This window comes from Phocoena sinus, chromosome 18 (assembly GCF_008692025.1).
Source record: "Phocoena sinus isolate mPhoSin1 chromosome 18, mPhoSin1.pri, whole genome shotgun sequence".
Lineage (NCBI taxonomy): Eukaryota > Metazoa > Chordata > Mammalia > Artiodactyla > Phocoenidae > Phocoena > Phocoena sinus.
The window spans coordinates 53,174,356-53,189,103 of record NC_045780.1 but is presented as its reverse complement, the minus strand read 5'-3'; the positions used below and the strand labels follow the sequence as shown (position 1 = coordinate 53,189,103).

At 35.8% G+C, this 14,748-nt stretch overlaps 1 protein-coding gene across 15 annotated transcripts in view; it reads left to right on the top strand.

Annotated features, from left to right (window-relative positions):
• The window catches only part of RBM26 (RNA binding motif protein 26), an 82,493-nt gene that overhangs the window by 14,825 nt on the left and 52,920 nt on the right, over positions 1-14,748 (top strand). For 13 of the 15 annotated variants that reach the window (XM_032610804.1, XM_032610805.1, XM_032610809.1 and 10 more), the window contains exons 1-2: positions 12,122-12,237; positions 12,857-12,993. The gene's annotated coding sequence lies outside the window, so the exon portion shown is untranslated. Of the gene's footprint in view, positions 1-12,118; positions 12,238-12,856; positions 12,994-14,748 lie in introns of those variants that run through there. The other 2 variants (XM_032610812.1, XM_032610811.1) reach the window with 1 other exon arrangement.

The window sequence follows — 14,748 nt, the reverse complement described above, 5'->3', positions numbered from 1 at the left end:
ACAGTGGCAATAGAACAATATCATAAAACAACTAAGTGTACAACCACTCAACACTTACCAACTAAAAACACAAGAGTAGTTCTGCAAGCAAGGAAGGAGAAGTAGAAGAGATCTACCAAGGCACTCCCAGCTTTCAGCTAGCAAAGTCTGAGAGTAGAACAGGAGGGCTGAGCAAAACTCCTCTTAGGCATTCCAGGCCTTCACAGAGAATTGGGTGGTTACCCTACAAAAGAAAAGGGAAGGAGCAACAAAACAACTGCTCTGCCTATATTCTCCATTTATTAATTTTCCACTGCTTACTGGCAGTTTAAAAGTTGATACGGAAAAAAAACCCCCAAATCTTGAAGTCAGTTATTATAAATAAAAAACATTTGAATGATGTCAAGTCCTACATATAAGCACTAATAGCAGTTCAGCAGATCATTTGTTGCTCTTTTTAATATAGTTTAAGTGCAAGAAGTATTTTGAAACCTATAACTTAACCTTTTTAGGGCATTTTAAAAAGAAATTATCAGTGTGACTCTTGTTATTTTTATATATTTTCTTTAATGATAGCTGAAGTACTTATTTTACATTTTCAAAAAGTTTAATTTTTTATAATAACAGACTGTGAAAGAGATAGATCTTATTTTGAAAACTGTTTTATAAACTTGTACTTACCAGGCTGTGAAAGTTTTTCAAGAACTTTCTCAAATTGGATTGTGTTAAAGTTTTTTTTTAAAATTAATTAATTAATTTATGGCTGTGTTGGGTCTTTGTTGCTGCGGGTGGGCTTCCTCTAATTGAGTGGGGGCTACTCTTTGCTGTGGTGTGAGGGCTTATTATTGCAGTGGCTTCTCTTGTTGCGGAGCATGGGCTCTAGGCGCATGGGTTTCAGTAGTTGTGGCACACAGGCTCAGTAGTTGTGGCTCATGGGCTCTAGAGCACAGGCTCAGTAGTTGTGGCGCACGGGCTTAGTTGCTCTGCGGCATGTGGGATCTTCCCGGACCAGGGCTTGAACCTGTGTCCCCTGCATTGGCAGGTGAATTCTTAACCACTGTGCCATCAGGGAAGTCCCTGTGTAGTTTTGAAGCTTCTGATGACATTGAGTGCCCCAAATTGGATGAATAGTTATGTTCTATGAAGAATTATGACTGTTCATTATGGGTAGGAAAAGGTTTTTGACTCCAGCTAGCCTTTGTTGGTTTCATATTAAAAAGGTTTTATTACCATGTTGAAGTGTTTGGACATTTTGGGGACTAGGTAATGGGATACTGGGAAGGTTAATTAAAGTAGCAGAGTAACCTGGTCACATCTCTTTTTAAGAATGAAACTATGGTGCTTAGAGATTTGATTAAGTTGTAACATTTTGGAGACAAGGAAGATTAACTAGTTTTTTAATTCTAGTTTTAAGAGTGAGTTGTAAAATGCCTAAATTTGGGCTTTGGCAGGAGGTAGGAAGAGAGAGGTAATATACTTAGAACATATGTACTGGATATATATGAGGGCCATTGAAGCAGTCAGAATATGGAAGAAAAAGCAACTAGGAAGGACTTGTCAGAATGCTTGTGGGCTTTTTTATTGACCTTTTTTGGTATCTGTGACAGCTTTTTAAACTGTTGGCACACCTTTGTATTTGTAATAATTGGGTTTGACCTAAACTGAGAATTGTTTTTTTGTGAGTTTTGGTTGATATGCCCCTGACTTAGTATGCTATTACATACTGTGATAATTAGTAGATACTTCTCAACCAGTGTGATTGGTTCTAGGGAAAAGGTAGACATAGTTACCTAGTCTGAAACAGACAAGCACACCAGTAGTAACATTTGAACAGTGGTAGAAATATGTGCAGATCTTAAGGTCTGGCAATTCAGAAAAATTATGTAAAGTGTTTCTACCTAGTAGAATTTAGTTATTCTTTATCCTTCCCAGAGGCTCAAACTTTGCTCATGAGTGTTCAGAAAAGGGAATTATATGGCTTTTGAAAAAGACCTAGAGGAAAAAAATTTTTTTTCAGATTACATACTGAATTATTTTTAAGTTCAGTTAAAGTTCCTGGGAATGAGAGTAGGGGAGTGTAATGACGATGAAAGCTTTGCATCTTATTCCTAAAAAATGACCCACTTTGTCAGATTGTATGGTTCAGCACCTTTGTTTTAAAAATGAGAAAACTGAAGCCTAGAGAAATAGAATGCTAACCCAGAATTATGTAACTAATGAATAAAGTAAGATGATATCAGACTAGAAATCTGAAAACCCCTGGGTTTTTGGAGTTCATTTCTGTGCTTTTTTTTTTTTTTTTTTTTTTAATAATACCAGACTGCTTCAAGGAAAAGCTGTTAGTTTGGCTTAGAAGACAACATAGATTTGAAAGGGAATAGTGCTTAAAATATAGTAGCTAGATTTTAACACCTATTCTAAGGGGGTGGCAATAATAGGCATCTTATTACTTCAAATTTTTATTTTATTTCATTCTTTAGTGGTCCATTTGTTCCGGTGTTTGGCAGGTTAATAAAATGCTTTCTTATTTGCAGTCATATTTATTTGTAATTATTTCTAATTTGGCAGAGCAGCTGTTCTCTCAGATAAGGAAACTGAAGCTTAGTTTCTTTAGTCCTGAGATTTGTGAGGTGAAAAGTATAACCTTTCTAATGAAAAAATTTCAGCGTGATTTGATAGCAGTATTAGAAAACTGTTGTGGCAATATTAGAAAAAACCCAGGAGTATACCATACAGCCACACAGCATTAGCCTGAATTTTTTTTTTTTAATATATGAGGAAACAGTTTGTAAGAATTTAGTTGAAAACAGAATGACAGAACTAGGTTTTTCACATTTCTAGTCTTAGTGCTATTTCTTTTGGATAATTCTGCCCCTTCTTGGTCAAGAGAGAAAATGTTTCCTAACCTCTCCTGTCTCTTAGTAACTGAAGGGAATAAGCGCTTCAAATATGTATTGTAACTAGGTAAATGTGAATCCACATATAAGTAACTGAAGGGGTGGCCTTTGGAAGCCCCAGAGCCCTTTCCCAGAGAATTTGATTCTTCCTCAGCTGTGAATTAGAATGTAAAACGTACAAGAAATAATGGAGTTTTGTTGTGGGCTGCCATATCAGCATTTCATCTGCAGTTCCGCTTTTCTTTTAAGAGAGAATTCTATGACATGATTCTATAACCACACCTATCTGTGCTCAATTTGCTCTTTGGGCTACTGCTTTTTGCACTGAGCAGTATACAGTCTGATTATTGGGTCTTTGGGAGTGTGAAGACTGACTTTGTCTTTGAATTAAACGCTTAACACATACTTTCTGAATCACTTCTAAAGCAGCGATTCTCAAATGTGGTGTGAGGACTCCTAGAGCTTCCTGAGACCCTTTCATGGAGTCTGTGAGGTCCCCACTTTCCCAACTGTATACCTATGTGAGGCCAGATTTTATATTTCAACCAAAACAGGGTATCACAACAGATTGAATATAAAAGTAGATGTAAGTATCAGTCTATTATTTAAGGCAGACATTAATAGTATTTGCAAAAAAAAAGAACCGTTGTCAATCTTCTTACTAAATTTTAATTTTGGTGTGGGAATATAACTTTATTCACAAAAAATATAGGGTACAGGTTTCCCCTGATATCTGAAATAGAGTGTTCCTGTGAAACTTTTCGTCAGCTGAAATGGCGTAAAGTGAAGAAGCAGTTACTTTAGGACACATCTTGTCAATGGATGCACAAAATAAATTGAGATAAAACATAGCTGCTCACAGACACAGTTCTGAACAGACACAGTTCAAGCTGCTATGGCAGCTTGATGCTGAGATGCCCAGTGTAGTTCTTGGGGAAGGATCTGGGCAGTGCCACTCTGGCTGCTTATGGTACGGGCTACCTCTATACAACTTGCTGCAAAACAAATGCTGGACACTATTTATGTTTTTCACCTTTTCTCATAAAAGTGAAAATTCTTTCTGAATTTCTTGTGGTTAGTAGTTACCAATGTAGGTCTTCTGTAAAAGCTTCACAAAGGGGCATAAAGCGAACTTTTGAAAAGCAGGGGATTCCTGTGTTTAGTTTCAGGTGAGGCTATTAGTTATCGAGCTCTGCCCATCCCTGCATTGCAGTGGGGGTATAGCTCAAACTGGAGAAGGTCAGTCATTTTCAAGGACCAATATGATGCTCTGGGAGAGAGGGGAGGCTATTTTCTCTGGCTTCACTAGCTGTCAGAATAATGTAAGCCCAGAACTGCTCAGGGCTATTTTTGTTGCCATGTGTGCCTGCCTCAAAATAATGCAAGTTCAAAGGAAAGCAGAATAGAAAGGGAGTGTCCTGGTAACATCATTTGAACTCCTGGATCCAGCTCTGCCTAAAGTCAATCCTACTCTTGGACTTCCCATTTATTTATATCAATAAGTTCCTCCTTTTGATTACTCCTCCTGTCCCCCAACCCCAGGTATTTATAGTTAAATCATAATGGATTTATTTAGTTATTTTAAACTAAATAATTTAGAATTTTCTCATTTTTAAATTTTAATATGGTAAATACTGGCTTTTAAATAAAAGCTTTTCTGGGTCCTCTGTCATTTTTAAAGTGTAAAAAGATTCTGAGACCAAAAAGTTTGAGAACCACTGCTCTCAAGGTAAGGAGGAATTCCTGCCATTTCTTGGGGGTAATATAAGGGAATGAAGGAACTAACTGAATAGTATTCAGCATTATAATTACATGTTTTGTACTAAGTTTGTGCAGTGCTAAGTGGTTCATGTGATGCTCATGGATGTATCATGTTTACATATGCTTATTTTGTGGTGGTCATTTTATTTTGTAGAATAAAGTGGGTATGTAATAATTCTTTATGAGTAACCTTTGCTGTAACTAATTACTACATACAAATAATCTATGTTTTACTCTTTTTTTGAATTGGATGAAACTGTATAATAAACTATGGTAATTGAATTTTTCAATGTATATAGTATGTTTGTTGCAATGGAATTTGGGTTTTTAAAAGAGTAATTCTGTGTACAGAATATAATTGCATGACTTTGATGTAAATTAGATATTTTTCTTGAATATAAAGTGAAAATTTGGTAGGAACAGACGTGGGTGTATATCCGTGTTCTAAAGTGACTGAGTTAACATATTTAAATTTAATTTTTAATTCCCACTGCCACCTCCAGCTCCTCCTTCTCAAGATTACTGAAAATGGAAGCTTGGGTAAAATTTCATCAGTTATCTTCCACTGAATTTCTAAAGCCTCCAAAAAACTTGGGCAAAACAAAACAAACTTCTTTTTGAAATATTGTACTGGTGTGTTAGCTTTTTGTTTTTTGCTTCACTGTCTCATTACTATTTTGAAAGTACTAAATTAAAAAGTAAAAACTAATATGATGAGTGTGTTAGGAAGATTAATTAGAACCTTTATATCTAGGGGTGATTCTTTTTTTAATTGAGGTATAGTTGATTTACAGTGTTGTGCTGATCTCTGCTGTACAGCAAAGTGTCTCAGTTATTTGATTCATGTTTTTTGAAGTCTTTCTTAAGAAAATTAAGTTCTTTTGGGAGATTTTATTAAAACATTTGATTTTCTGCACTGCTTTGGCTTTTCTAACTTATTTAGTGCATGTGCTCTCCTTCCCAGATACAGCTGGAGGAGAAAGACCCTCTTAGATATTCACCCATGCTTTTCAGGGGCATTATTATTAGTTGTATCCTTAACTGAATATATTCAGAGATTGATAAAATTTTATTTTTAAGCCTTTAAAATCATTGGTTTGAATGACTTCATAGTGATCTGATGTAAATTTTAAATCCTTAACAAAGGTGAGAGATTAGAAATCCAAATGTGCATGACACATTTGGATGGAATGGAACACTGGTCTCATATCCCTCATGAGTCAAGTATCAGTAGATACCCACGTCAGCCCTTTTCTGTTGGTTCCCTCTGCCTGGGCTGACCTTTTTCCAGAAAGCCAAAAAGCTTGCTTGCACTACATTCTGTTCCCTATTTAAATTCTGACCCTGTTTAAATATCCTTACCTGATAATCTTATCTAGGATCTCCTCATTCATTCCTTCTCCTCCCTCCGTTTTCTTTCTTCCTCTTTTTTTCCCTTCATTCCTCTTCTATAGTTTATCCCATTACCTGGCATTTTTTTCTCTTCGGAGCACTTGTTTATATGAGAATGCCTTCTGTGTGTGTATTGTCTGGCTACACAAGAATCCCTAGCAAGTTATCTGATAATGATACCCATTTACCATTCTGGTCATTTTCTAAGAATGTTTGACTTTGTTTATATATTTATAAAAGGTGGCACCTAGAAGTGAAAGCAGTGGCACTCCCTACTGCATGGGAGAGCTGCACTGTTTCCTCTCTGGTTATGATTTTCTTCCATTTCAATGCTTTATCTCATTTGACTTTTGTAAGTTGAAATACTTAGTTGCTTCCCCTTCACCCCACCTTCCCCAGTGCTATTGGTAAGCCATGTCTTCTTTATTTTGTAGTTTCTGGTTTTTGTTGTGTTTTCCCTGCTCCCCTCCTTCTATGCCCTCACTGCTCCCACCCTCCTACCCCCAACACACACACAGAAGGGTAATTGAAGTTGGAGCACTCTGTGGTCAGAATTGTACTTTATTGGCAGATTATATTTTTGCTGGGCTTAGAAGTACTTATGGAACAGACTTAGTGGGAATTCAGCCTGTTTTCTAAGGTAAGAGTGAAGTTTGTCACTGTTTCAGTATTTTCTTTGTCCTTAACATTTTCAAAATCTGATTCTTTTTTTCTGTTTCCCTGATCTGAAAGAAGATTTCAGCCCCACTTTTCTTTCACATGTTTCTAGAATGCTGGCAGTGTAGCAGAGGGTAAAGACTAGCTTTGACAAGATAATGTGTCATTCAAATCACAAACCTATCATCAGCAGTACCAACTGGTATAGTAAAGTACCTCGTGAACAATCTTGCTTACCATGGAGACAGTTTTTAAAAGTAACCCCTTACTATCAGAATATAGTTTTCTTTTGATTCAGTAATTTAAACTTTTTTACTTCATTAATTTTGCATAGCAGGTTATTATTGCTAGATGTTCAGATGAAGTAGCATTGGTACTTTTAATTAAGATAAATAGAAAAGAGAACACACAGTTTGCCTTTTGTCCCTGATCCATAACATTTTGGTATATTATTAAACTTCTGTGGTTCAAATTATTTTTTACTTAGCTATAATTTGTAACTACATACCTTTTTTGTTTTCAAAAGTTATTAAAATAAAAATGAAGTGGCTTCCTATAGGACTTAAGAAAAATTACCTCCCAAATGCATATTTACCTGTTTTGTTGTTAAATGTGAAATTGTAAACCTTGCTTCTACTATGTAATTTGCAGTCTAACAAATTTTAGAAAGTAATCTACCTTTCAGACTATTTTAAGTATTTAACATTTTTTTGTATGGTAGTTAATTCATTATGATTGTTGTGGCTTTTTTTTGGTTCTTGATTTGGTTTGAATTGCTTCTAATAGAAGATGTTGAGCAGAGATTGTATAGGAGTTTATCTTGCTGTTTTATAAAACTGTATTCTAGGCCACAATAATTTTTTAAAAATCGCAAAAGTCTTTCTCCACAGTTTTAGCTGCTAACATTTTAATTCACTTTTAAAGTGTCCTGTTTAAAAAATAATGGAGGGAATGGAATAGATTTGGTGTTTAGCTAAGAGAAATGTAAAGTGACAGTTATTAGAAAGGCTGTTATTAAGTTGAAAATTCACTACAACAATCAAGCCAATACTCAATCAGACTATAGCATTTGGACTCAATGTAGAGATTCTGAATTTGTTCATTAACAGTTGCAATAAAACTGTATAACACAGTGATAGTATTATGTATCACAGTGATTTCCAGTAAACTGAAGTATGTTCAGCTTGGTGTCTAGTTAGGTTAATGTTTAGTTGATTGTGCTTATTCAGGTTACCTAACATGAGAAAGTACTGTTTCATGGTCTCTCATGCAGTGTTACCAGATTGCCAGATATAAGCGTATCTGTAGATACATCATGAGATTATTGTCCCATTTTTTCATGCTTATTTCATCACAGAGGCTGACCCCAGCCTCTCCAGTTTCTTTGAATTTGTTGTCCAGCTCTTTCCTATATCCTTATCTGTGGACTTTTTGCTAAAGGAAATTCCTTGTTTAATTGGTGTTTCAGAAAAATGGGAAAATTCATGGCCCATTGTCTCTGGAGTCATATCATCATCTTCACTAGCAATTAAGTGAAAAGCAGGCTCTAAAATTTTTCTCACAAAATTACCAACATGAATATTATCTTTAATATTGTGCATTTAATATTAATGCACAATATTAACATTAGCATTATTAATATTAGCATTATTTAATACTCATTGTGATAAACATGAAAAAATTAACTTACCACAAATCACTTTGTCTGCATTTAAAAAATTGTTGGTATAAATAAATATATTGAAATAAATTTCAAAGAGAAAGTGTTTAAAAATCTCATGTACCATTGAAATGATTTTTTTTTTCTGTTTAGGTTATAACCCACTTCAAGTCTTTGTAAATAAATGGAAATAGATCTATGAGAAAAGTTGATATATAATTACTAACAGATTACCCTGAAACTTAACTTAGTAGCACAGCAGACATTTATCATCTCATGACATATATCATTCCTGTGGGTCAGAAATTTGGAGCAGGTTAGCTAGGTATTTCTGGCTCTGAGTCTTTCATGAGGTTGTGGTCAAGCTTTTGGTCAGTGCTGCAGTTGTTTCAAGGTTCCACTGGGTCTGTAGAATCGGCTTCCATGTTCATTCATGTATGGTTCTTGGCAAGAGACCTTAGTCCTCCCTGGAACCCTCATTTCATAGCCACATGGTGCTCTCTGTAAGGCTGCTTGAGTGTCCTTGAAACATAGCAGCTGATTTCTCTAGAATATATATATAATTGCAAATGACCTAGATGGTGTCTGACCATAAACATCAGACACCATCACTTCTGCCGTATTCTGTTTGTTCAGAAGCAAGGCAAAGAATGGGAATTGGGCTCTGCCTTTTGAAGGGAAGATTGAAGAGTTTGAAGTCACAGTCACCACAAAGATGTACACTAAGGAGTCTTAACATTATATGATAAATGCTGTACTAGTTCCTTAATAGAGTAATTCTCAACTCTGATACTGTATCATACTTATCTGTACAGCTCTTATAAAACAAACAAAGCAAAATGCAGATGGTTGTATTAGACCTGTTGATTCACTTGCAGTCAGATTTTCCATAGGTGTTTCTACTGTGCAGCCAAAGCTGTCCAGTGTCTTTAAGATGTACTTTTTGATTCAGTGACATGTTACTGCTATAATTCTGTAAAACCGTTACATTCCAGATATGTACAGGAATTAAGACTTTTTGGTATATGTATTAAAGTATTTTCTAGCTTTAATGTGTATAAGTTCCTTATTAATATTCTAGCATTTGAACTTTTGGTAGAACATGTGGAATTTCTATTTTGTGTTTAGTATTGTTAGAGTTAAAATTGCTAATAGTTGTTACAATAAAGAGCGATAAAAATGAATTGAAGGATGTCATGTATCATGTATGTATCTGTTTTTCCTCAAATGAACTATTAGGTTATCCTATCTCTCCCCCTCATTTGTAGTCATCTCTCCCTACTGTAATTCCCTAATGTATTTGTCTTTTTTTAAAAACTGTAATTGGTAAGTCTTTTTGTGTCATCAGTATCCTTTGAAAATTTAATTTACTGAGCATTATTTATGTTACTGGCATGAAACTAAGAAGCTAGGAAGTTAAATCTAAGCTGGGGGTGGATTCTAACTTGGGATTTTGCCAAGTTGGTGGCATAGAAGAAGAGTAGAAAGAAAGTGAGGCAAACGTGGCTGAGGAATTTAGAGGTTGTTTGAAATAGTGGACTCTGAGGGGAGAGTACAGGAGGAAGTAAATTAGAGGAACTGTGCCTTAGACAGCAACTAAGGGAGGTATTGTAGGGGGCTTTTACTAGGATGGATAGGGAGTTGGTGGCTGTAACTAGATGTTTGTAGCAGTAAGTAAATTGGAGGTCTGGTTTTTGGGTAGCTCGTTGTAAGAAGCAATTTGGTGTAGTGGTTAAGAGAGCAGACTTTAGAGTAAGAAATTTAGGTTTAAATCTTGGTTCTGTTACTAATTTACATGTAGTCTTGGGCAGTTTGCTTAACTTTTTCCTGAGCCTCAGTTTCATCAGTAAAATGAGAACTAAATATAGAATGTAAAGTGTGGAGCACTGTTCATGGCGCAAATGAGGGTTCAGTAAATGTTAGTGCTTAGCTATTGCTATTATTTTATTATTATTTACCATAACTTGTAAAATGATCTTTAATTAAATAGGTAGCAACTTTAGCTTAGTTGAAAAACAATTATCTGCTTTTTAGCAATTGGATGGGCATGGTTTGGGCATCAAAAACTTTCCCTCTTCCCTCCTGACCCTGTTTCTTTTTCACTTCCTACTCCCTACCCCCATCAACAAATAACCATAGTTATTTGTTTATACGTATAGCTATTCATTATTCAGACATAAGCCAACCCAAATACATAATCTCCTTTTCTTCCCACACAAATGGTAATACACTATACAAGTTTTTTCTCTATCTCGCTTTTTAAACTTAACAAATTGATAGGAAAATTTCTCCATGATATGAAAACTTCCTCATTCTTTTTTGTCCTTTTGCTGTATCCCATTCCCTTGTGTAGATTTAGTATACTTTCTTTTTCCAGTCCTCTGTAAATGGACAGTTGCAGATTTTTGATTTTACAATCAGTGTGACACTGAATGACTTGTACACATATCATTTTGAACATGTAAGTATATCTGTAAAGTTAATTCATTGAAGTAGAATTGCTGGGTCAGTTGTATTTGTGATCTTTTTACTGCCATACCCTAGGAGCTACCAGTTTACTTTCAGCAGCAATAATGTATGAAAACTGATTGTTTCTGTCTTGCCTCCAGAATATGTTTCCATATATTTAGATTTTATCAACTTTATAACAGAAAAATGATATTTCAGTATAGCTTAAGTTTGAATTTATCTTATGGATGATGTTATATTTTTACTCATATTTAAGAATCATTTTTATTTCTTTTTCTGTTTAGTATTTCATTTGACTTTTAAGTCTTTTTTACATTCTTAAGTTTTTGCTTTTGTATAATCAAATTACTCTTGTGCAATATATGGATTTTCTCTCATAATTCAAAAGGTCTTCATTACTCCAGAGTTGTAAAATAACTTTTTCTTGTTTTCTTCTAATACTTTAATGGTTTCATGTTTTTACTGTGGTATATGGAATAAGTTATGGGTCCAACTTAATTTTTTAGAAAGACAGCTGCCAAGTTTTCTCAGTACCATTTATTTTGTAGTTCATCCCTTCTTCCTTGACTTGGATGTCACCTTTATAAAATTTATGTTTCTATATATATTTGGGTCTATTTCTAAACTTGCTTTTCTTTCGTTAAAATTCTGTATTGTGTGGTATGTTTTCAAGTTTCCCTTTATTGTCCTCTTTTTCAGGGTTTTTCTGACCATTATTTACCTTGTTCTGGGGGAGAATAGCCTCTTGGTATGTTTTTTTTTTTTTTGCGGTATGCGGGCCTCTCACTGTGTGGCCTCTCCCGTTGTGGAGCACAGGCTCCGGACGCACAGGCTCAGCGGCCATGGCTCATGGGCCCAGCTGCTCCGCGGCATGTGGGATCTTCCCGGATTGGGGCGCACATCCGTGTCCTCTGCATCAGCAGGCGGACTCTCAACCACTGTGCCACCAGGGAAGCCCGCCTCTTGGTATTTTTATTGGTACCACACTAATTATTAGTTTTTGATGCTTTGGTGTTGTTTATAATTTGTTATAACTTCTTTTTTTAATAATAGAGCCTACTGAATCTTTAATACATGTATTAGTGTGTATTTGGCAGAATACTGAATGATGACTACATGTACCATGTAAAGCATATTAAGATAAGGGAGAGAAACTTATATTTCTTCATTGCTTTCTATGAACCAGATGCTTTTTTACATATATTAACTCATTTAACTATCATGCTATTAGTTTGTAACTGGAATTCGTAGAATGTTCAATTTTTTATGGTTATATTTCCTTCAACATTGCTTTTTTCTTCAGCTGTGATGCAGATCCATCAGCCCTGGCAAAATATGTTCTCGCTTTGGTAAAGAAAGACAAAAGTGAAAAAGAATTAAAGGCGTTATGTATTGATCAACTGGATGTATTTCTTCAAAAAGGTAAGATCTTTGGTTTAAAAATACTAATTTAAAAAGTTATTTAAAATAAGATTCAGAGAGTGTTAAAGGAATTCACTAAGAGACAGACTCGCTAACTGTAACAAAGTTGAACAAATAGTATTATTATTGATTATATCCATAGCTTATTTATAATGGAAATCTTTTCTTTCATTAACATCCATATGCTTATTCTTAAAGAATGCTGTTATTTTTTTCTTAAGAGATTAAGAAAATGACTGAAAGATAGTACTGCTTAGGAACCTACTTTGGATGTTGTCTAGCACAGTGCTTCTCAAATTTTTTCACCTTGCCAGCATTTAGGTAATGATAATATTTCTGTTTGGCACACTAGGCAGGATACATGGAGACTAGTGATGGCTGGGAGCGACTGACCCAGAGGCTCTAGCCATTCTAGCCCTCAGCATCCTGAGAATTGAATGGATCAGTATTACCATGGGACTTGTGCCATAGCACACTGGTTGGGAAGCTGTTGGTCTTAGTATAATTTTTAGATTTATAAAAAATCAAGGCATATTTCATCATACTGATGTGGAGAAGTAGAGAATAAATATCTTAGCAAATGTTTTTTAATCTATGCTGGTTTTGGTTTTATTTTTAGAGACACAGATATTTGTGGAAAAACTTTTTGATGCTGTGAATACAAAGAGTTATCTACCTCCTCCAGAGCAGCCATCATCAGGAAGCTTAAAGGTAGAATTTTTTCAGCACCAAGAAAAAGATATAAAAAAAGAAGAGGTAAGAATTTGTGTTAAACTTTACATGTTCTTTAAAAACATATTTGGAGTGATTAAACTGAGTTTTTTTTTTTTTTAATTTATTTTTAGTTTTATTTATTTTTATCTGTGTTGGGAGTCCTCAAGACCACCTCCAGGTTTGATTATTTCACTAGGAGTACTCACAGAACTCAGAGCATATAGTCATACTCATGGCTATGATTTCTTACAGTGAAAGGATACAAAGCAAAATCAGCAAAGGGAAAAAAGTATATGGTGCAAAATCTGGGGAAAAACAGGAACAGATTTCCAGAGGTTCTTCCAGTGGAGTCAAAGAAGATGCACTTAACAAGTAGTGACAACATGTGTGAACCAGGGACGCTCATTAGAAACACAGTGCCCAGGGTTTTTATTTAGCGCTGGTTACGTAGGCATCTTCAGCCTCATATGTACCAAAATTCCAGACTCTGAGGAGGAAAGCAGATGTTCAGCATAGACCATATTGTTTATCCAGACAGTTTAGGCATAGTGAGCTATTGTTATCAGGGAATGATGTGAACCTTCCAGAAATTGTTGTTTGCAGATGCCAGCTAAGGGCTTACCTTATCAGCAGGTCTTTCTAAAGATAAGTCTCAGGAGTGCTTTTAACTCTTCTCTGCACAGTATTTATAGGTATGGACTCTTATTATCTGTGTTCTATGAAAATAGTTAGATTGTCAGTAGATCTGTTTGCTTCTGCCTACATGCATTTTGTAGGGGACTTTTTTTCTTTAATAGATTTATTTATTTATTATTTATTTTTGGCTGTGTTGGGTCTTCCTTGTCGCACACGGGCATTCTCTAGTTGTGGTGAGCGGGGGCTGCTCTTCGTTGCAGTGCACAGGCTTCTCATTGCAGTGGCTTCTCTTATTGCGGTGCCCATGCTTCAGTAGTTGTGGCACACGGGCTTAGTTGCTCCACGGCATGTGGGATCTTCCCAGACCAGGGCTCGAACCCGTGTCCCCTGCATTGGCAGGCAGATTCTTAACCACTGCGCCACCAGGGAAGCCCTGTAGGGGACTATTTTTAAGGTAGTCAAATAAAAGGACCTTCATAGGGCAATGTAAATGACTTCATACTTTAAGAGGTGTTTACCTTTCATACAAGATTACCCTCTTGTTTAATAATCATATAATAGTTCAAATTTCCTCAGTTTGATGTTTAAAGATTGTAATTTTAACAAAAATAATCGTTGACAATTAAGCTATTAATATAATATATCCATGGTTAGCCTAGTTTTAGGTCAAACAAATCTTGGTTAAATTTTTACCACTGTTTGGGGCTTCCCTGGTGGCGCAGTAGTTGAGAGTCCGCCTGCCAATGCAGGGGACATTGGTTCAAGCCCTGGTCCGGGAGGATCCCACATGCCGCAGAGCAATGAAGCCCGTGTGCCACAACTACTGAGCCTGCGCTCTAGAGCCCACGAGCCACAACTTGAGCCTGAGTGCCACACTGCTGAAGCCCGCACGCCTAAAGCCCGTGCTTTGCAACAAGAGAAGCCAGCCAGTGAGAAGCCTGCGCACTGCAACGAAGAGTAGCCCCTGCTCGCCGCAACTAGAGAAAAGCCTGTGCACAGCAACAAAGACCCAATGCAGCCAAAGATAAAAATAAATAAAATAAATTAATTAAAAAAAAATTTTACCACCGTTTTGTGACCTTGAAATTATTACTTTTCCAACCCTTAGTTTACTCAGCCGTGAAATGGAAATATTATAGGGCTGTTGTGAGGAATAGTAAA